The sequence below is a fragment of the Gallus gallus genome, chromosome 6 (genome assembly GCF_016699485.2).
Source record: "Gallus gallus isolate bGalGal1 chromosome 6, bGalGal1.mat.broiler.GRCg7b, whole genome shotgun sequence".
Taxonomy (NCBI): Eukaryota; Metazoa; Chordata; class Aves; order Galliformes; family Phasianidae; genus Gallus; species Gallus gallus.
The window spans coordinates 13397108-13418209 of NC_052537.1; the positions used below are offsets into that span (position 1 = coordinate 13397108).

Sequence of the window (21102 nt, forward strand, 5' to 3'; positions counted from 1 at the left end):
AGGTCCTGCAGATGTGCAGGAAAGAAAGCAACGTGATTGTTCTTGAAATGTTTAAAATGGATTTTAAATGAAAATAGAAACATTTTGATAATGAAGCAGGAAGGAGAGAGAGAGGTCCAAACTAAACTAGATGCTTTAGGTACTTTTGAAAGAGTGCAGAGACAAGGACCTTTTTCAATTGCTTTTGCTTTTAGAGTCTGACCTGTACACAGATAAAGCATGAAATTACTGCAAGTGGTGCCAGTTAGTTGTTCACCCTAATTTATGGCAGCTTTATATGAAGATACCTTCACAGCTGTGTATTATCTTATCTGAATTTGGCCCAGAAATTTCTGAGAGGTTTCACCTGGTATCTACAGACAACATCTGATCTTATATCAAATACATATTCATTTCAATAACAATATTCAATGGCAAAAAAAAAAAGTACAAAGTCTTTATAATCAAGTGATGTAAATAATTTGTAACTATTATCAAGTTGCAATTTAGGAACTGTAGTTCAAAAAAGTAAAAAAAAAACCACCAAGAAGTGCATTCTCCATTACTCTTCCAAACTCATTCCTACTTCTCTCAGGAATTCATAGCAGGTGCGGGACTGACTTCCCATTATCATCTTACTAAGTGCAGCTCTACCGCTGCTCAATTTTACTGGAAACAGAGAAGAATGTGAGACACAACCTAATTCTAACTCATTAATGCCCAGCACACCAAGAGCCTGCTTATTTTTGGCAGCCTTCTCTTAAGACTGCAGTTGAAGATCATTCCCCAGGAAGTTTTTTTATGCTTCACAAGGCTTAGTACTGCTAAGGCTGTGGGATTCATTTCAATTTAAGAAACATGTAAGGCTTTACTGTTTACAGTGGGCTGCATCCATAGTGATCATGTTTATATCTGCTATGAGTGATGGTGCAATTCTTACTGCTTTCCAAGCAAACTCTGGAAAGGTACAAGGAGTGGCTTTTCATTTGTTATTTTGGTTATGAGTCACTAGCTCTTATTTTAACCACTAAGGCAAGGTCTCCCCATCTAAGAAAAAATTGTTCTTGTCTGCAAAGAGAAGCAGGCAGGACCAGAGAGGTGGCTTAAATTGATATCTTTGAGAAATTTAAGTAATCTCTAAGATAATGAAGCCAACCCCCCTAGAGCAGGTGACTTTTTCCTTCTCTACAGCAAGCATGAAATGTGTTGAAAAAAGCTGACACTGTGCTGGCTTAGAAAGAGCATCAGGACTGCAAAGACAACTGCATATCTGTAGTATCCAAAAGGATCAGACAAACTGGCAGCTCTGTCCAGAACAGAGGGGTTGGAGCTCAGTGTTCTTTAAGGTCCCTTCCAACCTAAGTCATTCTGTGATAAACTCTCATTTTGCCAGCCCCACAAGACCTGCTGCTGTTAGAGAGCAGCAGACCAGAACCACTGCACCAATGCTTCAGCAGCACAACCCTTGCTGAGCTGTTAGGAAGCGAGAAAGGACAGCTGATTTATACTAGCTGAAGAGCTGAGCCAGAAGCTGGAGTAAATGGTTTGATCTAGCAGTTCCCAACATCCCCACACTCCAGTGGTATTAACGATCAATTAGGAGGCACTTTGTTTCCATACTGCAGCAGCAATAGCTTTAGCCCTCCCTTAAAAGGGCATGAAAGGGCAGAGGGCAATAGCAGAGCAGAAAGATGACAAAATAAAGTAGGGAGAAACCAGGAACTTTTAGAAGCATAACTGCAAATCTTGTAACAGAATGCAGTTAGACAGAAAAGACCATTTCAGACATAAAATAAGCTAAATAGGTGAAAAAGTTCCCTTTAAACTGTCATCATTAATTTAAGCCAAACTTAATTAAAAAAATAAACTGAAACAGCTGGATGTAGGAAGTGGCTGACTGACCTCAGCGCTGGGGCTGTTTTCCTTTTCTCCTTTTAAGCCATTGTCCTACAGCTTCCACTTAAAGCAAACCAGAACCGTTAGGCTAACCACAATCAAAACCATAGGGCTTGCTTACATCTAATCTTTCTCTCTGTATTCTGACATCTATTTAAAAAAAAGAATATCATCTCAAAATCCCTCTTGCATGTTTTGTAAGTTACCTGAATGTGAGGGCTAGTGAAACATTTAAAGTCTGTACAGCATCTCCTATTCTAAAGAACCCTTAATTGTGTTGTTTTTATAATATTTGAAGATGACAATTTTTACTCCTCTTTCCATGTAGACTTCCAAATAAAAGCAAAAACATTGCTTCATTTCTGTTTCTTTCCCTAGCCATCTTTTTTTGAGCATAAGATAAATATTAAGCTCTTTGGAACAGGTAATACCTTACCTCATGTTTTCAGAGCCTCTGCCCTTACATTTCTACCCAATGCACTCACGCAAATATTTAGGACAAGTACATGGTAATAACTAAAAAGAATCTTCTTACAGATAGAAAGCAGCACATAACTCCCCTGGAGAATAACTAAAAGCCATCAGGCAAAGAACCTGAGGTATGCCAAACAGTGGGAATTTGTTAAGCCCGTCACAAAAACTTTCAGGTTTTACTGTCATCTCTACTAGGCCAGTCTAATGGTGAACTTGTTTCTGTACAACTGTCACAGTGGAGTCCTTTCAGGAGGGAAGGTCTACTTATGGTTCACCTACTATTGATTTTCTGTTACAGGATGTCCAGCAAAACATCTGTTTCTATTTGAAACTACTACAGTCTTATTGAAAATCATCAATTTTGCAGTAGGAGGATATTACAAACATACAGTTTGCTCCTATGCAGTTAAAATGGGGATCAAGTGATAGTTTCTGAGAGAAGTTATTCCAGAAGTAGTCAATTTCCCTTATGAAGGAAAAAGGTTTCTCAGTATTTTCCATAGCTGGTGGTCATCTATGCCCTGAAGCATATCCTTTTTTACCTCAGTGGGACTTACCAACATGCCTGAAGTTATATGAATATATATGTGAACATTATGAATACATAAATATGCTTAGGATCCTTATTTCAAGGGTCTGGAAGGCTTATCAACATTAATAATCATCCTGTGTTTGCAGGGCTTGTCATTGCTAGTTGGATCAGGCATCAGAAAGTAAGGAGCTACTGTACTGCAGAGAGAACAAAACTTAAAATGAAATAAAGGCCATATAGGCAGGATATACAAGAGAAAACATACAACACCATGCTATAATGCTGCAATGGGATGGTAATAGGAGGGTGACAAAATCTGTGGCTACAGCAAATGAGTCCAAACACAGCAATAAAGGAAAAGAGCTGCTTACCTTCAGAATGCCTCAAGTAAAAAGGGATCTCCAGCACAAGATGCCCTCACCTCAGCTGCCAACCCTTAAATGACGTCTGTAAGGGGTGGATCCTGGCTCCACCCCTTCTGGTCACTCAGCTGCATTGCATGCACCTGAGCTCCCCTGGGTTGGCCCTGCCTTCCCACCAGGTGCTCAATCACTTGTTCAAGCTGTGACTTAGCATTTCCACTACACATGCACAAAGAACAAATTGAGCTCGTGTCTTTTTTTTTTTTTTTTTTTTTAATATGTAAGAACATTAGTGTCAGCCACCCCAATAACAAATTCATGGTTACATCACAGCTCCCACAGTAGAGGGAAAGACTGTGGCATATAAAGATTATGCAGATTACAAATATTTTGCAGTACCTCAGTGATGCTTTGCCAAGCTTTTGCAATTTCTAGATACAATCCAAATCAAATATCCTGTTTTGTAAAACTTTGAATTTCAAAGTCTTCTTTTGTTACTGTTTCTATTTTCCTTGCATCGCTGTACCAAAGCGATGGAGTTTCTGGCAGTTCTGTACAACCTCTGCGTTCCTTTTAAATTAGTCCACTTCATACCTTTTTATTTGATGACACCTGTCCTCCCAGCCCACTGTCATGAGCTACCGAATGACTTTGAAAAATCTACTGTCATACCTAGATCACTTCACACAAAAAATCAATTCACCGTTAAAATAGTCAAACTCAAACCCATAGTAGTCCTGTCTGGAGAAAGGAAATGATGATCTGCCCTTCCAGAGTGATATGTCCTTGGCTGCTTCCATGAGTGCTTCCATTGGATTAAAATTGTCCTGCTTCTTCCTGCTCTGGTTGAGTCAGAGAAGACCAGCTGTAGTTGTGGCTGCACTCATAAATGTGCAGACCATGGCGGTGGACCATGGGGAGGGGAACAGCAGCTTGTGCCTAAAGGGTAAAGCATTCCTTACTGTAGCAGCTGGATGCATCCTGCTGTGGGCTGAGGGAGCACTTCTGTGGTGGAGCTGTATCATCCTGGAGAAGTCCCTGAGCTCCTGTGCCATGTGCAGCAGGGTGCTGAGGAGCTGGCAGGTAGGCCCCAGTACCTTGTGCAGGGGAGCCTCAGGAGCTGTACAATTACAGGTGTGAGCTGCCTTCCCAGGGTCTGCAGCACCTTGTGCAGTTGAGGCAATGGTAGAAAAACAACTGTGGGATTTTTTTCTTTGAGATCAGTGTTCCAGTAAATCATTAAATTCCAAAGAATAAACAAGTTCCCCCAGGAAGAAGCAATTCATTTGTGTTACTCTCTGACCTATTAAAATGCAAAAATTGCTGTGGAATTTACTCTGTGGTGATATGTTCCAGCGGTGGAGCAGTTTTCATTACAGCTAGTGTTTTTCTAATTATAACTATAAATAAAAATTAACCTCCATCTCGATTCAAAATGGGTCCCACAGATTGTCAGGTGCATAGGTGATGCAGTGCAGAGAGACAAATGCAGCGGCACCTGCACCATCATCATATTGACTTACAACTTGGGGGTTAATTATTGAATTCTTTGACTAAAAATGGCTGCCCCAATACATGGTAATTTCCAGAACGCTTAAAAGAAGCTTGACAGCTTCTCATTAGATTACAATAGACAAACTGCCTGAATCTACAGTGCAATTTTATTAAGGATGCCCAAGTATAAAAACAAGAGCTTTTCATTTTGGTATTGTATGCTTTACATTGCATTGATTTGCTTCTATTGATTTTTAATAAAAAAGTGTTTTTCCAAATGGTGTAAATTAATTGTTATTGCACCACAGAAAACAGAACACTGCACCACAGTAATTAACATTTCCTGGCACAGAATCCAGAGAGCTTGCTGCTGAAATGGGCTTTAAAGCATATTTTGACTGTACTGCAAGCATTGGTGTGTCTATGAAGCTGTGATGTGGCAGGCACAGCAACTGCTTTCACAGCTTGGATATGAGCAGATACCCTCCAGGGCTCACAAGGCACTGTGTCCATGAGATAGAGGACAAACAGGCTATTTGCTCTCCTTTCACTATTTTTCCACAGCTGTTTGAGGACTTTGGAGACTGCTTTTGCCAAGCTGTGGAAATATGTCCTCTCTTTCTTTCTGTTACCTTCAATTCTTGGTATCCACCCATTATCTTTTGTCATATACAAGAGTTGCATGCTTTAGGGATATGGCTCTTCACTGCTTTTCATGTATGAAGGTCCTCATGCCTGGCTGAAGCTGCTTGGCTCTGTCATGGAATGGGGAGCTTGGACATACCAAACAAGGTGAGGTAAAAAAGCCTGTACAGCAGGTATCTCCAGTGTCAGCAGGATCATGGAAACTGGACACAAGCATCTCTTCTTCCCCATCAGGCACCTTTAGAGGATTTAAGCAATGTTAAGCAAACTTGGATAGTACATAGTGAATACATCCACCTCTTTAAATACTATAGTTTAAGTACAAAGGAAAAAAGGCACATTCTTTATATATAGCCAGTGGGGAAACTAAGGCACAGGAAACAGAAAAGATTGAGAGGCGAATCCTGTCATGTTAGCAGCTGCACCTCAAACACAATGCAATCCCTTCTTTTGGGGACATTTAAGTTATTTTGTAGTTGTAAGCTACGTGTTACACAAAAGGAATTTTTCCTTCAAATGTTTTATCAGATGACAGTGATAATTCAATTAACAAAAAAAGAAAACTCTACATACCTTACTCCTCAGATGATCTTCTTTTGTACTAAGTTAAAACATACCTTAAAACAAACAAACAAACAAATAAAAGCAGTTTACCTTGGAAAATACCTGTGGAAAAAAAGGTAAAAAATCACCAGTAGAGAATTACTGCACAGCTGGAAGTGGAAGGGTGCATCTTCATTCCCAGGAAACTCCTCATGAACAGAATCTCTGTATGAGAGAGGAACCCAAAACAAGGATGGCTGCTGCAGCCATCCAATCCTTCACACTCACAGCTAGAGGAACAGCTAATGCTCTCATCTAGTAACCAAGATCCTTTAGCAAGTCAGGTATCTGATTTCTATCTCTTGTCCTAACCACCTATGCCAGAGACGCTTAAACTATGATTAACGCCGTATTATACACCCTTCTTATAGACATTTTTTTTTTTTTGGTATGTCAGGGGAAATCACAGGAGTGCACACGTTCCCAAGAAGTTCAGATATCCTCCTTGTTGTTCACTTAGTGGCGATCCCAAAACTTTGATTCTCAAACCTTGAAATTCAGTGGAGATTTACAAATAAATAGAAAAGAGAATTAATAAAATAGTCTTTATATTAATGAGATTAGTTAAATTAAAAAAATTATTCTTTATGAATATTGTTTTCTGCTCTTAGTCATTTTTCCAAAAACCTTGCCACTGGGTGCAAACTTTGAGCCTGAAAAGTATGCAGTATCTGATCAGCTGATACAAATCAGCGGAGCTGTGCTGTGTTCTATCCACTGAGAATGTGACATTCCATTTTTGTCTGTTCTCACACAACTAGGTTTGATACCAGGAGCAGGAGGAAATTCTGTGAAACTCATACTGAAACCAGTGGAAGTATGAGATGGGAAGGACTTCCTCCTAGCAGGTTTGGAAGGGGTCATCTGTCACAAAAGCCACAATAACTCTTAACAAGCAAGTGGACAAGATGAGACCAATATGAAAAGAGAAAAGTTTGGAAGAGAGCACCATGAGACTTCTACTTTCTTTAGGAAATTGTATCCCAATGGTCTGATATGAAATGTATCTATACCATTAAGTGGATTAAGATGTTATAGTGCTAGTCATGCAGATAAGGTTTTGTTACCATGATGGAGATCTGTAGGAGAAAGAATGTCTGCCTGTTGAGGAGATAAGGCAATAAAACCACTCTGCTTTTGTACGTCTGTGATCCAGTGGGGAGGAGCTTTTTCCACTATTGAGAAGTTCAGGTTCAACAAAATCTTCTTGCAGTCCTACTTGGTGACCTCATGATGGATTCAGGCAAAGCCTTTTGTTTGAGATAGGATATGAATTGAAACAAGATGGTAAAGAAAAACATTGAATCAGAATTCAATAGAAGTGCAAATTTGAAAGTCTCCCCCTAGCAGACGTATTTTAATGAATGCATAGTTACAGGGTGACTGTGTTATCTCACTTTTCTTGTGCCATTAACTGAGAAGAGAGTTTAAAAAAAAGTGTCCCCACAGAAATCTTATTCATATGTTTTATTATATGCTCCAGCACGGGCACCACTTTAGTTTAATGGTGTGTTGGATGATGGTACAAATTTATAGCCAAAGGTTTACATCACAGACAGCTGGAATGAATAACAATAAATTAATTTAAAGTGCTACAAAAGTGCTCCCCATAGTATGCAGTGCTTATGTGCTCAAGGCTAATAATTTATAAATGCACATCTTTTATAATCCTGATCTAAAGTCCTGAAAGCAGCTAGTTAAAAAGCAGTCACATGACATAAATTATTTTTATTAATATTTCAAATGCACGATTAGGGTGGGCACTGTGGTCATTAGCATTAGATAGCTTTCATTTATGACCAAGTGCAATGAAGCAACAGCCAGAGACAGCAAAACTAGCTAAGCAATGGCACAACAAGTGTGAGATGGATGCTTCTTCTTTCCCATGATTTTCATATGTTAGTAATCATCATGGCTGCAGCTATGCGCTATTTTCTTGACTAGCAGTCCTTTTCCTTTCATTACTCTGCTATGTTTAGCACATCAGCTACTCACCAGGCCCAAATGGTGAAGCCACGTGCAGCTGGGTGCAGTCAGAGGCCATAGTGCTTCTCCTTGTGGCTTCTTTCCATTCACAGACACTGAACACAGTGAGAGCACTGCTCTAAGAATGCCTCTGAGACTTCCCTCGTTGCAGCAGTAGTGCTAATGTGAACACTAAACTAGTATCAAACGTTCATGCAAACTCTTGCTTGGATAAGATAAGTTATTTTGAAGTGTTTATCTTGCTAAGAGGGGACACAACCATTTTTGGATCTATGAAAGTATTAGAGAGAATTTATGTCTCCAGAGAAACAAATATTTGCAGAAGAGCATTGTGGAGAATAAAGATGAGGCCACACCATGAGATTCATAGAATCATACAACCATTATGGTTGGAAAGATGTCTAAGATCATGTAGTTCAGTCATCAACCCATGCCTGTGACCACCCTAGACTATGTTACTCAGTGCAGTATCCACCCTTATCTTGAAAACCTCTGGAGATGGTGACTCCCTGGGCAGCCTGTTCAATCTTTTGGGTGGAGGATATGTTATTTTCCCAGCATTACCCAACATTAAACTGCAGTCTTCTCTAGTTTAAGAATGTATTTACTCTCACTGGTAGAAGTAAAAAAGTAGCAGCTCAAATAACTTCCATAGCACTGCATCTTTTTCTTCAGTGCACTTCTCAGGCATATCTCACTACTGGGATATCCCTGTCTTAATGCTATCGTTATTTTCTCCAAGAAAATTTGGCCTCCTCTCACTTTTCTTGGAGAAAAACATTTACTTCTTGAATGCAGTGTCATAAAGCTGAGGTTACAGAAGGAGTCTTTCACATTGGAAGAAGGATCGTGAATAATTTCTGTGTCTCTCATTCTGGGTGACTGCCATATATCGGACTACATATTTGAATCTTGGCAGATGATTGGAAAATATACACTACAAGCAACCCCATTCACTTCAGCAGTTCTAGCAAAGTAAGCAAAGTGATACAGAAAATGGGCTGGAGTATTATAGCCTTGGCCCTTCACTCCTACTTTAAAGGAAAAAAACCTTTTTGCACTGCTCACAATGTAAGCTTCTAAGCAGCAATTTGCTATTATTTTTTAATATTGTAGGCCTCTACAAGCTCATGGCCTCTCTCCTCTTCCTTTCTAGCTTTCTTTGAAAGTACTTTGTAATTGAACACATTTTCCAGAGGTCAATGGGGGCATATTTGCATTTTGATACATTCTAATTTTTTTTGCCTCCAGCACGCCACTCCAAAGCACTGTGCTAATCAGAAGCAAATAATGATCTCCTAGGTGCTGTAAGTGGGTGACTAGGCACAAAAAGGCATAACAACATGCAAAAATTAGTGAGGAAAAAATACACGGTAAAATAAATAAATAAGAAACAGAGTGATTATGCTGGCAAAAGCGTTTAGATTTGTAAGCTGAAGTCCTGCATGGAACAAGCAGCTAATTTGTTTCTGTGCGCCACTGAAGGGATAAGGGCGTTAAGGGCACTCCTGTGCTGATGGAGGGCTGGATTCTCTGTGCTCATTGCTCATACACACGTCAGTGTACCCAGATGATGCATAAGCATTTCTGAGGGCTTTTTATACCACCAGGAAACACCTTGTGTTCTGAAAAATCCAAATACAAGATTAGGCAGGATCTAGAAAAATGGGGCAGTCCCCAAAGCATGGGTTTATCTGCATGGAGGTCTTTTATTTTTAGCACTGGTGACAGGTTTTCACTCAAGCATCCCTGTCCCAGTGGGGATGGGGTGTATGTGAGAAGGAGAAGATTGGAGCTGAGAAGATTATTTCATTCTCAAAATGTTTTTCTTATTTTAGTTTGAATATCTTTAGCAGACAGAGGTGCAGAGAAACACGAGCCCTTCCCCACTAACTGCAGCATCAGGAGAAAAGCTCCTGATAAGCAGATGCTGCTCAGGCAGCACTCAGCCAGGCAGTGTGTGCTTATGCACGAGAGATGGAGGTACCGGCAGGCAGCGAGCAGAGGCACTGCGGTGAGTGTGTGTGTGGCTGTGAGAGAGGGGCAATGCAGGTTTGTCTGCAGAAGGAAACAATGCCTGAGCAAAGCTGAGCTGCTCCAGTGAGCATTTTGTGTGTGTGTTTGGAAGAAGGCAAAGAGAAGCAGCCAAGGGAGAGAGACTGAATGGAAAAGGTAGGAATGACCAGGCAGTAGTGTGTCTGGGATAACAGCAGCGTGATGTAAGAGATCTAGGCATCGGGGATAATCATTTAAAGCCATATTGATTTGCTTCAGAGGTGAGAAAAAGCAGATGCACTTGCTCTGTGGAACAGCTTCAGCAGCAGACACAGCCTTTTGTTTAGCTTTTTTTCTCTTATTTTAATCACTTGCATTCACTGCAAAACCATGATATAAAACCAACCTACCACTCCCTCCGTGCCAGCAGCCACAGTCACAGCATGCCATGGAAGGGATGCGTCCAGTGAGGCAAGTGAGCACTCTATAGCACAGGGAAAGGAGAGGGAAGGAGGGAGATTGATGGCAGAAAGGCAGCTCAGGCGACTGTCCACAGCACCAGTGCTGTGATGAGCTGCAGAGCACTCAGAGCTGGCTGCTGCAGAAGAGGCACACATCCATCCATCCACATCCCTGTGGGGGAGAGGCTTCTCCAGCACCAGCCTGCAGCAGTGCAAAGCAAGGTTACAGAGGAGAGCAGATCGAATACTCTGCATCCCTCCTTGCTTCTAGAAAATTGAAAGCAGATGGGATACTGCAGAGGAAAATATTGATTTTCATCATTGCACAGGAAATTCTACATTTTTGGGAAGGAAAGAAGGGTGCTTGTTTACATGCAAACAGCATCAGATTTTGCCTTCAGATGCTCCAGTGGAGAAAGTACTGGGCTCTGCTCTGTAGAGTTGGGCTTCTATATTAATTCACCTGCATTCTAATTATTAATTCACTCTATATTAATTCATATCTTTATCCAGTGATGCAATTGTAGAATTAATACAGAGACACTGTGCCTGGTATCTCCAAATAACTACTTTTCCAGAAGAAGCAAATACATGTCAGGACCTGGTTGGGGTGACTTGCCCTGGGGTAGAACAAACCTGTCCTGGAGCCCAAATGTTAAAGTCTTCCTCGGGTTCACATTTTTTCCCATTCAATCATTTATTCACTGCAAACAGCAGTTTCAGAGCCACAGAGATTTTGCCAAATCCAAATCAAACTTCTTGAGTAGTTATAGCTGTACAGCCCAACACGTTCTAAAGTTTCAAATCTTTCACTTTCCATTTAAAAAATAGTTAGACTTCACCACAGCCAGGGGGAGGAGCACTCAGACATGTTTCCCTTAGAGTGATATTTATGCTGTTTTTATTTGGTCTGAAATTATTTCCTCCCTTTCCACACTCCTCCCTCCCCCCCCCCCCCTTTTTTTTTTCCTATTTGAAACAAAAACTACTGCACTACTGAATGAAAAACAAAAACAAAACAAAACAACAACAACAAAACCACAACTTCCCCAGCTCTTGTACCACCTTAGCTGCTGTCCCATCCTGCCTGGTTTTGCACCAAGACTCTCAAGTGTAACCACATGGGATTTAGGTTTTTCACTGCCTTGCTCCTTCCTGAACATCTGCTAAGCAGTGTCTGATTTATATGAATTATGAGTTAGGCTGAGAGCAGGCCATAACATTTCCATTGTAAGAATTTTCCTAAAGAAAATACTTTTCAAGTATGCAGAATTCTTTGTAAAAATATAAAATTGTATTTTTCACAGAAAATGGGAATTGTGTTAGAAGTTGCATATATGCTTCATTGAGGACATATGGAAAACAATAGATTTTTATAATTGCAAATGGAAGAAAAAGCTCCATCGTATTTTAAGTGATAAAATAATCAACACCCTAACTGGCACTAATTAATGTTTTAGTATATGTTTTACACTAATGGGTATAAGTCCAGAGTAAATCATGAGACTTGATGGATTCTGGGTCAGAAGTGTTGTGAAGAGCCCCAGCTCCCTGTGGATTTGGTTACAGTTTAGCTGGTCAAAAGGCATCAAAGTGTGAGAATCTATTATTAAACGTAAGAACATAAGTACACATAAGTCTTTAAAAATAAGTTACAACCATATTTTTATCAGCTGTAATTTGAAAATCATCAGTGTCATACGGAACACTGGTTTAGTTTTAAGGGGTAGGTCCATTTCTTCCAGTAAGTTAAACGTATCCTTAAATATTTTTTAGATTTGAGGACAGATGACTTGAACAGCATCTTCACAATGCTGGAAAGGCACTTTGTAAATCTGCAGACATACTTGTTGAACAAAACACTTTCTCTTATTAAACAAACAAACACACACCAAACCACCTTTGTTTTGAACAAAGGAACAAAATACTGCCACAAGGCAGAGTGAGTGTCTGACCTCTAAAGAGCCAGGAGCCATCCCACTGAAGCCAAAGGCCAGGTACCAAGTCTTGTTATTTCCAGAAGTACTTCAATATCTGAAACGTGAGTTGACAGCAGTTCCACTGCATGAACTCAAGTGGAGATAGTAGGTATCAATATGCAAATGCCACTTTTTATTTTTAATTCAGCTGAGTTGCAGGCTGGATCATTGTATTCCAACCTATTTAAATAATCATGGCTGTTGTACTGCTTTGTGTGGGTAGGTGTAGACTTGAGCAGGAACATTTGCCATTCAGCTTTTAATGTCTTTTTTTCAAAGTGGCGCCATATTGTTATCACTGATAAATAAGTAATCGAGAGTGATTCTGCTTTCCAAGGCAAATAAAGTGAAGAAAATGGGAAGAGCGCAAATTCACCCTCAGTGTAAATCTCCCTAATGTCACAGGTATTTTACACTAGAAAGTTGCAGAGTAGGATTTCTTAGGTGAACAATAACAAAAGTTGCGTTAAATAAGAAAGTACTTTAAATGATGTCTTGGGCAAAGTAGCTCACTTAATCCCAAAATGTTGCTACAAGGAGATTCCTTCTGTACTGTTCTAGGAGAGCTATGAGGTATGTTATGCGTGTACTCAAGTTTTTCCAAAGAATTTAAATGATTTCTTACCTTGTTTTTTGATCAAACCACTGTTTTTGAGAAACGCTGGTTAATTTTCATTCCTCTACTCCAACTGCCTAAAAAAGAAAAACAGAAAAAGCCAGAACAAACCAATGCTCCAACTGAACAGACATATATTACATAAAACGTCACCTCTGCTTCTGTTTCGTAAGCACCTGCAGTAATGTGGCCCATGTTTTAAATGATATTGTTTATAGCTCTGTTCTCTCTATGCTTTCTAAAATTATAGAAGAGAAAATAAATATTGAAATGATAGCACTGAAATCCCTTTTTTCTCTTTCCCCCTCCCCCTCAAATTTAAGAAAAATATCTACCATGACTTTCTAATCCCCCAGCTCAGTCCTGACTGCCTGGCTGGCACTGTGCCAGAGAAGGGATGTCTGGATGGTGAAGCTGGGAAGGAACTAATTGTGTGATGAACTGCACTTACTGCAGAGCTCTTACTGTTTGCTTCATCTAATCACATTTGCTACCAAGGATTTCTCTTGTTTGCCCCTTTTCTGTTGTTTGAATTGGAAGAATAACAGGTTTAAAGCAGGGATGAGCTTGGCCGATTGGCTCCAAAGCCTTTATCGTTAGCCTGTAGGTCCTTTCATTTGTTAAAAGGCTCAGATGCTGTCACTGCTCTAAGTGTTTCCTTGTTTTCTCATCTTGGACTGGGAAGGTTTGAACCTGCCAAGATCTTGGTTCGGAGCTCTTTGTTTGTTCTGCTCGTGTTGATGAAGTCACTTATCTCTCAGAGAAGGGCAGGGAGCATTTGGGATTGGCAATTTCATCGTCCTCAACAGAGGGAACAGAATCTCTGACAGCTCAGGTGTGTTAATGAAAAAATTGTTTTCCCCTGCCTTGCCTTATGTTCAAAACTATTTCTGCACAATGGATTTGAGCTGAAGTCTTGGGTTGCAAAATACCAGCCTGTGGGAAGAACAAAATCAAGTGGGAACTCTGCACCGCTAGATCACCTTTAATTAGGTCACGCTCAACTCCTCAGCAAGCAAACACACCTTGTCAGACACTTACCTAACAGAAAAGCTGTTTCTGCCTGGGGACAATGTTTTGGTAAGGGGGAGACTTAATGATAAGCTGCCTGACCACAGGTTCTATGGGGCCAGCACAAAACACTTTTCTCTGGCCATGGTTGCTTTCCAGCGGGTCCAGAAGACTTGCCCTAGGTGCTGTTAGCATGCAGTTGCTGATCACATTTTTCATTCGCAAGGATTATGTTGATTTTGATTACAGAGATCATGTTCAAGTCCACACTGACTCATCCTAAACTTGACAAGTTTCAGATCAAGACCGAGTTTTTCCTGGTATCAGATCAAAACTTGCTCCACAGTCACTGCTTGCCACCTGGGAAATGTGCAGTGAACTCATACCACACACTAATATGGCGGTACAATTGCAAATGGCATTGTGGATATTTTGCAGAGCTTTTATAAGAAATCATTTTAAAAGTCAGTCTTATTTACGTAACCTTTAACATTCTAGGTAACAGTTACAAAGGTGTTCCAGATTTGCCTTTATCATTCCAATTCAGACACTTCGCTGGCATCACTCTATATTTTCCTTTGCCTACAAACAGGATTATAACAACTCGGGTTAGTTGTTTTGCCCTGCTCCTTTACTTTTGAAGCTAATGGAAAATCATCCACCAACTCTGCTGAGCAGTGAACCAAGCCTGCTAAACTTCAGGGTAATTTTCTGCCTCCATCATCATAGCACACAAAGGCAGTGCATTCAGGGCAGTGTACCTGAAGGTCAGGAGATGCACACTGTAAAAAGGCAAAAGCTTCAAATGTGAGCCTGGTCAGAACATTGTACGAACTGCAGGAATGATCTGGTATCCATGCCACTTCACTGATTTGAAGAACTGATCTGAATAAATCAGGTCAATATACTAGATTTCTTTTACACAGTCAATATCAATGTTACAAAACAAATGAGCATGCAGAAACATTTTTCATCAGTGGTTGTGTATCACACTCCAAGCCCCTGCATAGCTTGACCTGCACTTGCTCCTCACATACCACACTCCCCCAAAAGATTAGCACACTTATCTGTGTGTGTGTGCATGGGCAGGGAGTTACTGTCCAGCTCCCATTTCTGTTTCTGAGTCCTCCTTAGAGGCAATTAGCAGCTATCCCTTTTAACATCAGAGAACAAATTCAACCAGGGAATAACCCTCCTGCAATCAGTACAATTAGCAGGAATGCGTCTGACCCCAGCTTCACCTCTGAAATGTGGTTCCTGGTACCAAGTGTTGCACTGTGTTTGAGCGTGATATGTTTGAGTAACTGGGTGTCAGGATCATTGTATGAAAACAAACCAATTCCCAAATAACTGGAAGTCTTTAACCAGGTACTGCCATAATAAATATATAAATAATTAATATTTTAAGGTCTTATTTCTACTTTCTCATGATACAAAACCAATGAAGTGCACCACAGCCCATGCCATTACCTAACATCTTACAGAAGGACTGCCAAAGTGGAATATGGTGTGGAAATGTGAACGTAGACATGGACACTGAAAATGCCCCAAACAGTTCTTCTTTCTGTCGCAAGAGCAACAAAACTCTTCCATCTATGCTTTCACTGCTTCTCTATAGGTAAGTAGTTATGACCCTTCTGTCTTATTGCTGGGAGACTGGAAATCCTAACCATGAAAAATAAGGAATAGTAGCTCAGTACACCTATTGTGCTTCCTGATCTCGGTTTTATGTGCAAGCATCTTTTCAGATATCATTACTCAATTATTGCTCAAAATATTTCTGAAAATGGTGTGTTCCTTTTAACTACAGAGACACAGCACTACATGTGCATGGGGACTGTTTTGCCTGTAAATTTCAAGTGCTTGGTTGTGAAATAAATTGTGCTTCTTTTCTTAGCCATACAACTTTTTTTTTATTATTATTATTTTTACTCTTCCCCCATAGCAAACCTTGCCTTCCAGTCCTACTTGCACAACTACAGTCCCTCTTCTCTCTCTCTTTTTTTTTCTTTTCGACTTTCAAAGGACACTTTCCAACTTATGTCACACTACTCCACTCTTCTCTGTCATACGCAATTTACTTTTCCTCTTTGACTATCATTTACGCAGCAATGCTTTTCTTTCTGTATCACAAAGGGAGTACAAAACTCCCTTTCCTCCACCATCACTTGCAGAACAACTCCTTACTTCTTGGGGCACAGACAATAACCCTTCTGTGCCTAACACACGATGGCTGCACTCTATCTTTCCTCCTCGTACATCCATTATGCTAATTCTGCTAAGAACACACCACTGTCTCCTCATTCTTGGGTTATCTAAATATTAACCATCATCTCACCAGTAAGCAGTATGAAATACCATGGTGAAAAAGAAAGCTATACAGTTAATATTTTTTCTTTGTTTTGGAAAAATAAATAAATAAATAAATTGAGAAATAATCACAACTTCCTCATGCATTTAAAGGAAAAGTAGTACGTTAATACTCTATTATTTTCTCCATTATTTTGTTTTCCTCTCATTGCCCCTCTTTTCAGTGATACAATTGAAAACAAAAGGAGACAGGAGGAGAAAAGAATAGGAAAGCAGAGGTGAAACAGAACTTAAACACAAACTTTCCAAAGTTCCCAAACTCTGTCATTCAAACAGTTTTAGTTTACATACCTTACAAGTGAAAGACTTCTTAAAAAATAAAGAAGTTCAGAAAATGTTTTGGGTTAAAAGCTGCCCCTCCACCACCTTGAATTTTTAAATTAGAGCCAGCTGTGAATGGCCACTTACAACCAAATCCACCAAGGCAGACCAGTTACTGCAACAAAGCAGAGCGAGAAGGCAAGAGAACAGCAATGAAAACTGCAAGGCTTTACCTATACAGCAAGTCATTTAGCCAGTTTGACTTTAAAATTTATACCAAACCACAGATACCTGCTTAACCAGAGCTTCAGTGCCTCTTGCAGCAGGGAGAGCTCTATCTTGAGCCTATCCCCTGGGCAGCTGCAGCTAGACAACAGCTGAGGAGGTTTGGGAGTTATTATCCTGTTGTGATTTCTCCTTTGCACAGCAGGACTGCATTTGGTGATGATTTTGGCTTGAAATGATCTTGTTTATTTCTTTGACCTGCCTATTTCCAACCTAGTGCCACAGCATGCCCTCCAAACAGAGCTCAGATAATTATATGTTAAGCCTGAGCCTTCATAGAAAACCCATGTTTAGAACCATCATTTCAAATTGGCTTTGCTAGCTATTGGAGCAGCATACCTTTGACAGTGTTTGTTTGACACTGTATCATTGGTTAGCTACCTGCAAATTCCTTGTAACAGGAATGCTGCATAATACTTCAGCGCTTCTGCATCTGTAATGTGCCTTAGCATCCTGTATGGTGCATTTGAAGTGTGAGACAATACATTTGTGGCTGCAGCTTGTGGCATTAGTTCCTGACTGGTACTACGGTGGCTGGCTGAGCTGAATTCAGGGTGGAAAACCACCTTGTCTTTCTGAACAGAGGTAGCAATTATGGTAATCATATCGCTTCAACATTTTTTTTCCCCATATATGAAGAAAGGGATGTGAGCCAACAAGGGCTGTAGCTTCTTCCCTTCAAATCCTGCTTTGGAATAGAAAGACTCCAGACATGATAAGATTTCCAGCTTTGTATGTTTTCTCCTTTCAGTGGTGCATTACACATCCACCACAATTCTTCACTTCTACTGTCACTTTTATGGCAATGCTTTCCTTCTCCTCTTCAGTCATGTGCAGGCTGAACCTCCATGTCACAAGCAGCCCAACCCCTCTTTTATGTGGCTCCTCTTTCCTGTGTGCAGTCCTGGATTACATGGTTAAGAGAAAAAATATTTCACCTACAAAATGTAAGTCATGTAAAACAATATAATTGGTCTTCTTGCTATTTTTATTTCATTTAACCACAAAAATCAGTCTGGACTGAATAATTAAACATTGCTTTGTGTCACAGGTTTCTGTGCTGAACATAACCCATTAACACCATAGGAGCAAGGTCCTTGAATTCCAAATAATTCTGAGAGTAAACTGTGATGAATCAGGGCTGAGATAAGAACCAGACATCTTACACAAAAATCCAGAGCATGTTCTTGGCACTCAAGGTTTGCTCTGTGTTGCAAGCAGTTTCTGTTCTTCCTTTTTTTTTTTTTTTTTGCCTTCAACCATTCAACAGAATCCCATGGGAGATGCAGAAAAACTTTACTTGAAGAAGGGTTTGTTGTATCTCTTTCTATTATTTTCTGAATTTCTCTTTTTCTAGCCACAGAAAGTATTTGTATGTAAAACGGACCTTAACATTATAAGGGCTCATCTGTTCATATTGCATATTCTGTACTTGAAATTGTCATAAATCTCACTCTGGTCCTTTTTTTTTTTTACTTTCCCTGTCAAATAGAGGCTTGTTAGCTGTAACTAGTCTCAGACATGCTTCTCTGACATGGATGCAGCTGAGCTCTGACATGGTTCAGTGATCTCAATCAGCAGCAATATTCTTGGCACCAATACAATTGTGCTGGCCTGTCCTTACCTAGCAAGCTGTGCAACACAACTGCTCTGTAACCGAAGGAAGAGCAGGGCTGTCCTTCTGCACCAGATGCTGGAAGCAAAAGACTGATATTTTTTTTTAATATGAAACAATGTGTTTTAAGATCTTTTCCTGAACAGGTGCTTGGGAGGCAGAACAACAGCTCTACCCAGAGCTGCACAGCCCTGCATAAATGAAAGTGTTAATACCCAGCTGCAGTCTACCATGTATGCTGATGGGCGTATGTACCACCTTCCTTGTGAAAAAAAAAAAGTAAGATTAAAAGAGACCAGCATTTAAACTGATCTCCTGCATAGAAGCAGCCGTGCCATTATTTTGCCCTATTATCTCTGCATCACCCCAATCTATTCTAGATGAGTATGACCATCCCTTTCTGAAAGACAGCCAGCTCTGATTTAGGGACTCAGACTGGTGGAGAACTTTACCACATCCATTAGTGATCAATTACAAAGTTTAGTGAATTGTCTGCTCGCTGTTCTCATGGCTACAAAACACGTACCAGCAGCATAAGCGATGTGTGTAGTGCACGATGTGATCAGGGCTGTAATCTGAGTAATAGCGGGAAGAAAAAGCCAAGTGCTGAGTGTGTTGATTCAGGAAACACAGACTTCCACGCTCAGAGAAGGGATGGCTGCTAGGGCTGCTGCTGCTGCTGCTCTGGAGAACCAACACCACGGCTTGGTCCAGTGCTGCTCAGGGCTGGAAAGCTGTTGAAGAAAACTGAGAAAAGTAGGAAGAGATTTAAAAGATAACAATGTGAGAAAAGCCATGGATATACGCAGATGTCTGAAAATACATCCACTGTCTGATAAACAAGGCTACATATAATCAGGTAATATTAGTAATGCTGTGTTAGCTGGGAGTGTGTGCTAATCGATCCTTAGCAATTGATTCTGAGACATATTCCAGAACATAGTACATTAATATTGAGCTTTGATTTTATCACAACAGTATAATTACTGCAAGGGACAGAATACTGATCACAGGTAAAAGAAGAAAAGGAAACCACTGTTTTTCAGGTCACAAATAGACCTACACTTTCTTACAGTACCAGTGAAGAAACAGTAATTTAGTTCTGACTAATATACAAAAAGTCTCCTATGATCAGAATGGCAAACTTATAATGAGGTGTTTCATGGGCTGCAGCTTGCGCTCAGCTAAATCCCTTTTGTGCAGCTTCAGCTTTGCTTAGGTCCTGTAAGAACATAGCTCAGCCTGACTGCTTCAGCAAGAGCTGTGGTTGGTTCAGGGGGAAGAAGGCACCTGAAAAGAGAACAGAGAAAGAGCATCATCATCTTTGGGAAATGCTCCTGAGAGGGGTGGAGAGCCACTGTGCCATGGGGCTGTGCCAGTGGGAGCACCTGGGCCTGGCCACTGGCTTTGCCCAGGCCTGGCCCTGTGGGCAGCCCTCACGACTGCTCAGCTGCATGAGGAGAGGCGGCTCCTTGCAAAACAGCAGAGCATGAGCTACTGGCTGGGGTGGGTGTCCTGGCTCAGCCCTGAACAAGTGGACAGGTGTCACACTGTGTCTGCTGCTGCCGCTGATGTCACGTCCAAGGGCCTGGTGTTGTCAGGTTGTTCAGCAGGCAAGGATGTCATGCATGCACACAGACTGCATCTTCACACATGGCGATGCAGCATACACTTGTGGAGGGGCTGGGACTGCCCTGTGCTGTACACTGCCGGCCACAGCAATGGGTGTTTCTCAAGGACCAAGTCACAGGCTGGGTGAGCTGTGGGCTGGCTGTTCAAAGAAAGCCATCAGCAAACATGCTGCAGTGTTGGAGAGGAATCGCAGCGCAGTCAGTCTGTTATCAAGGTATTAGAGAATGAACCACACTACCCCCAACCTTAAGGACTGCAGATAATGTACAGCTATGAAGTTTTATCTGTGCTCAAGCACGTATTTTTTTTTATGCAGCTAAAGTGATGTCACAGATGTTCCTCACTAGAACAGCTCTGCCTTGCTAATCCTGCCCTGAGCTACCGGCGGAGCTCCTCTGCCCGGGCTGCTTCCACCCCGGCCCCGCTGCCGTGCTCTGCCAGGAGAGGGAGCCGGCAGTCTGAGATTCAGAGGCCTTTGATGTTCTCTGCTCGCAGAGCATGAGGATGTCACGCCTGTCCAACACTAGCGCCGGCTTTCCTGCTCCTCTGGGTGCACGCTCAGGAGGACAGTGGTTTCGCATGGAAGCTATGTTCTGTGGAAGGGCTTCAAGTCTTGCTGGCTCCCAGAATGCTCTGATGCTCCAAGTTGTGCTTTGAGGTCCTCATGTGCTTTTCCACGCTGCTTGCTCAGGTGAACTCCAATGGGAGTCTGGGCTCGATGGAAACAAAGTGAAGTCTACAGGTTCTGGCAACACACTGTATGTGCAAACCCACTGAAACACAACCACTGCTAGAGGAGGGAGTGGCAACCCATGGAGGCACAGCAAGGCAGGCGACAGCTGGGAGGGGGAAAGCTTTGTTCAAGGTTACCAGGTGGCACACAGATGTCTAACAACATTTCTTTTA

The 21102-nt window shown here is 41.1% G+C and overlaps 1 long non-coding RNA gene across 8 annotated transcripts in view; it reads right to left on the reverse strand.

The window, feature by feature from the left end:
* Positions 1-3430: 3430 nt before the first annotated feature.
* Positions 3431-21102, reverse strand: part of LOC101750098 — a 485027-nt gene continuing 467355 nt past the window's right edge. Inside the window, exons 12-16 of one of the 8 annotated variants that reach the window (XR_005860763.2) lie at positions 19091-19311; positions 16695-16839; positions 13032-13099; positions 5956-5999; positions 3431-5620 (exon numbers count right to left, since the gene is read on the reverse strand). This is a non-coding gene — a long non-coding RNA (uncharacterized LOC101750098). The remainder of the gene's footprint in view (positions 5621-5955; positions 6000-13031; positions 13100-16694; positions 16840-19090; positions 19312-21102) is intronic. The other 7 variants (XR_006939548.1, XR_006939549.1, XR_006939547.1 and 4 more) reach the window with 7 other exon arrangements.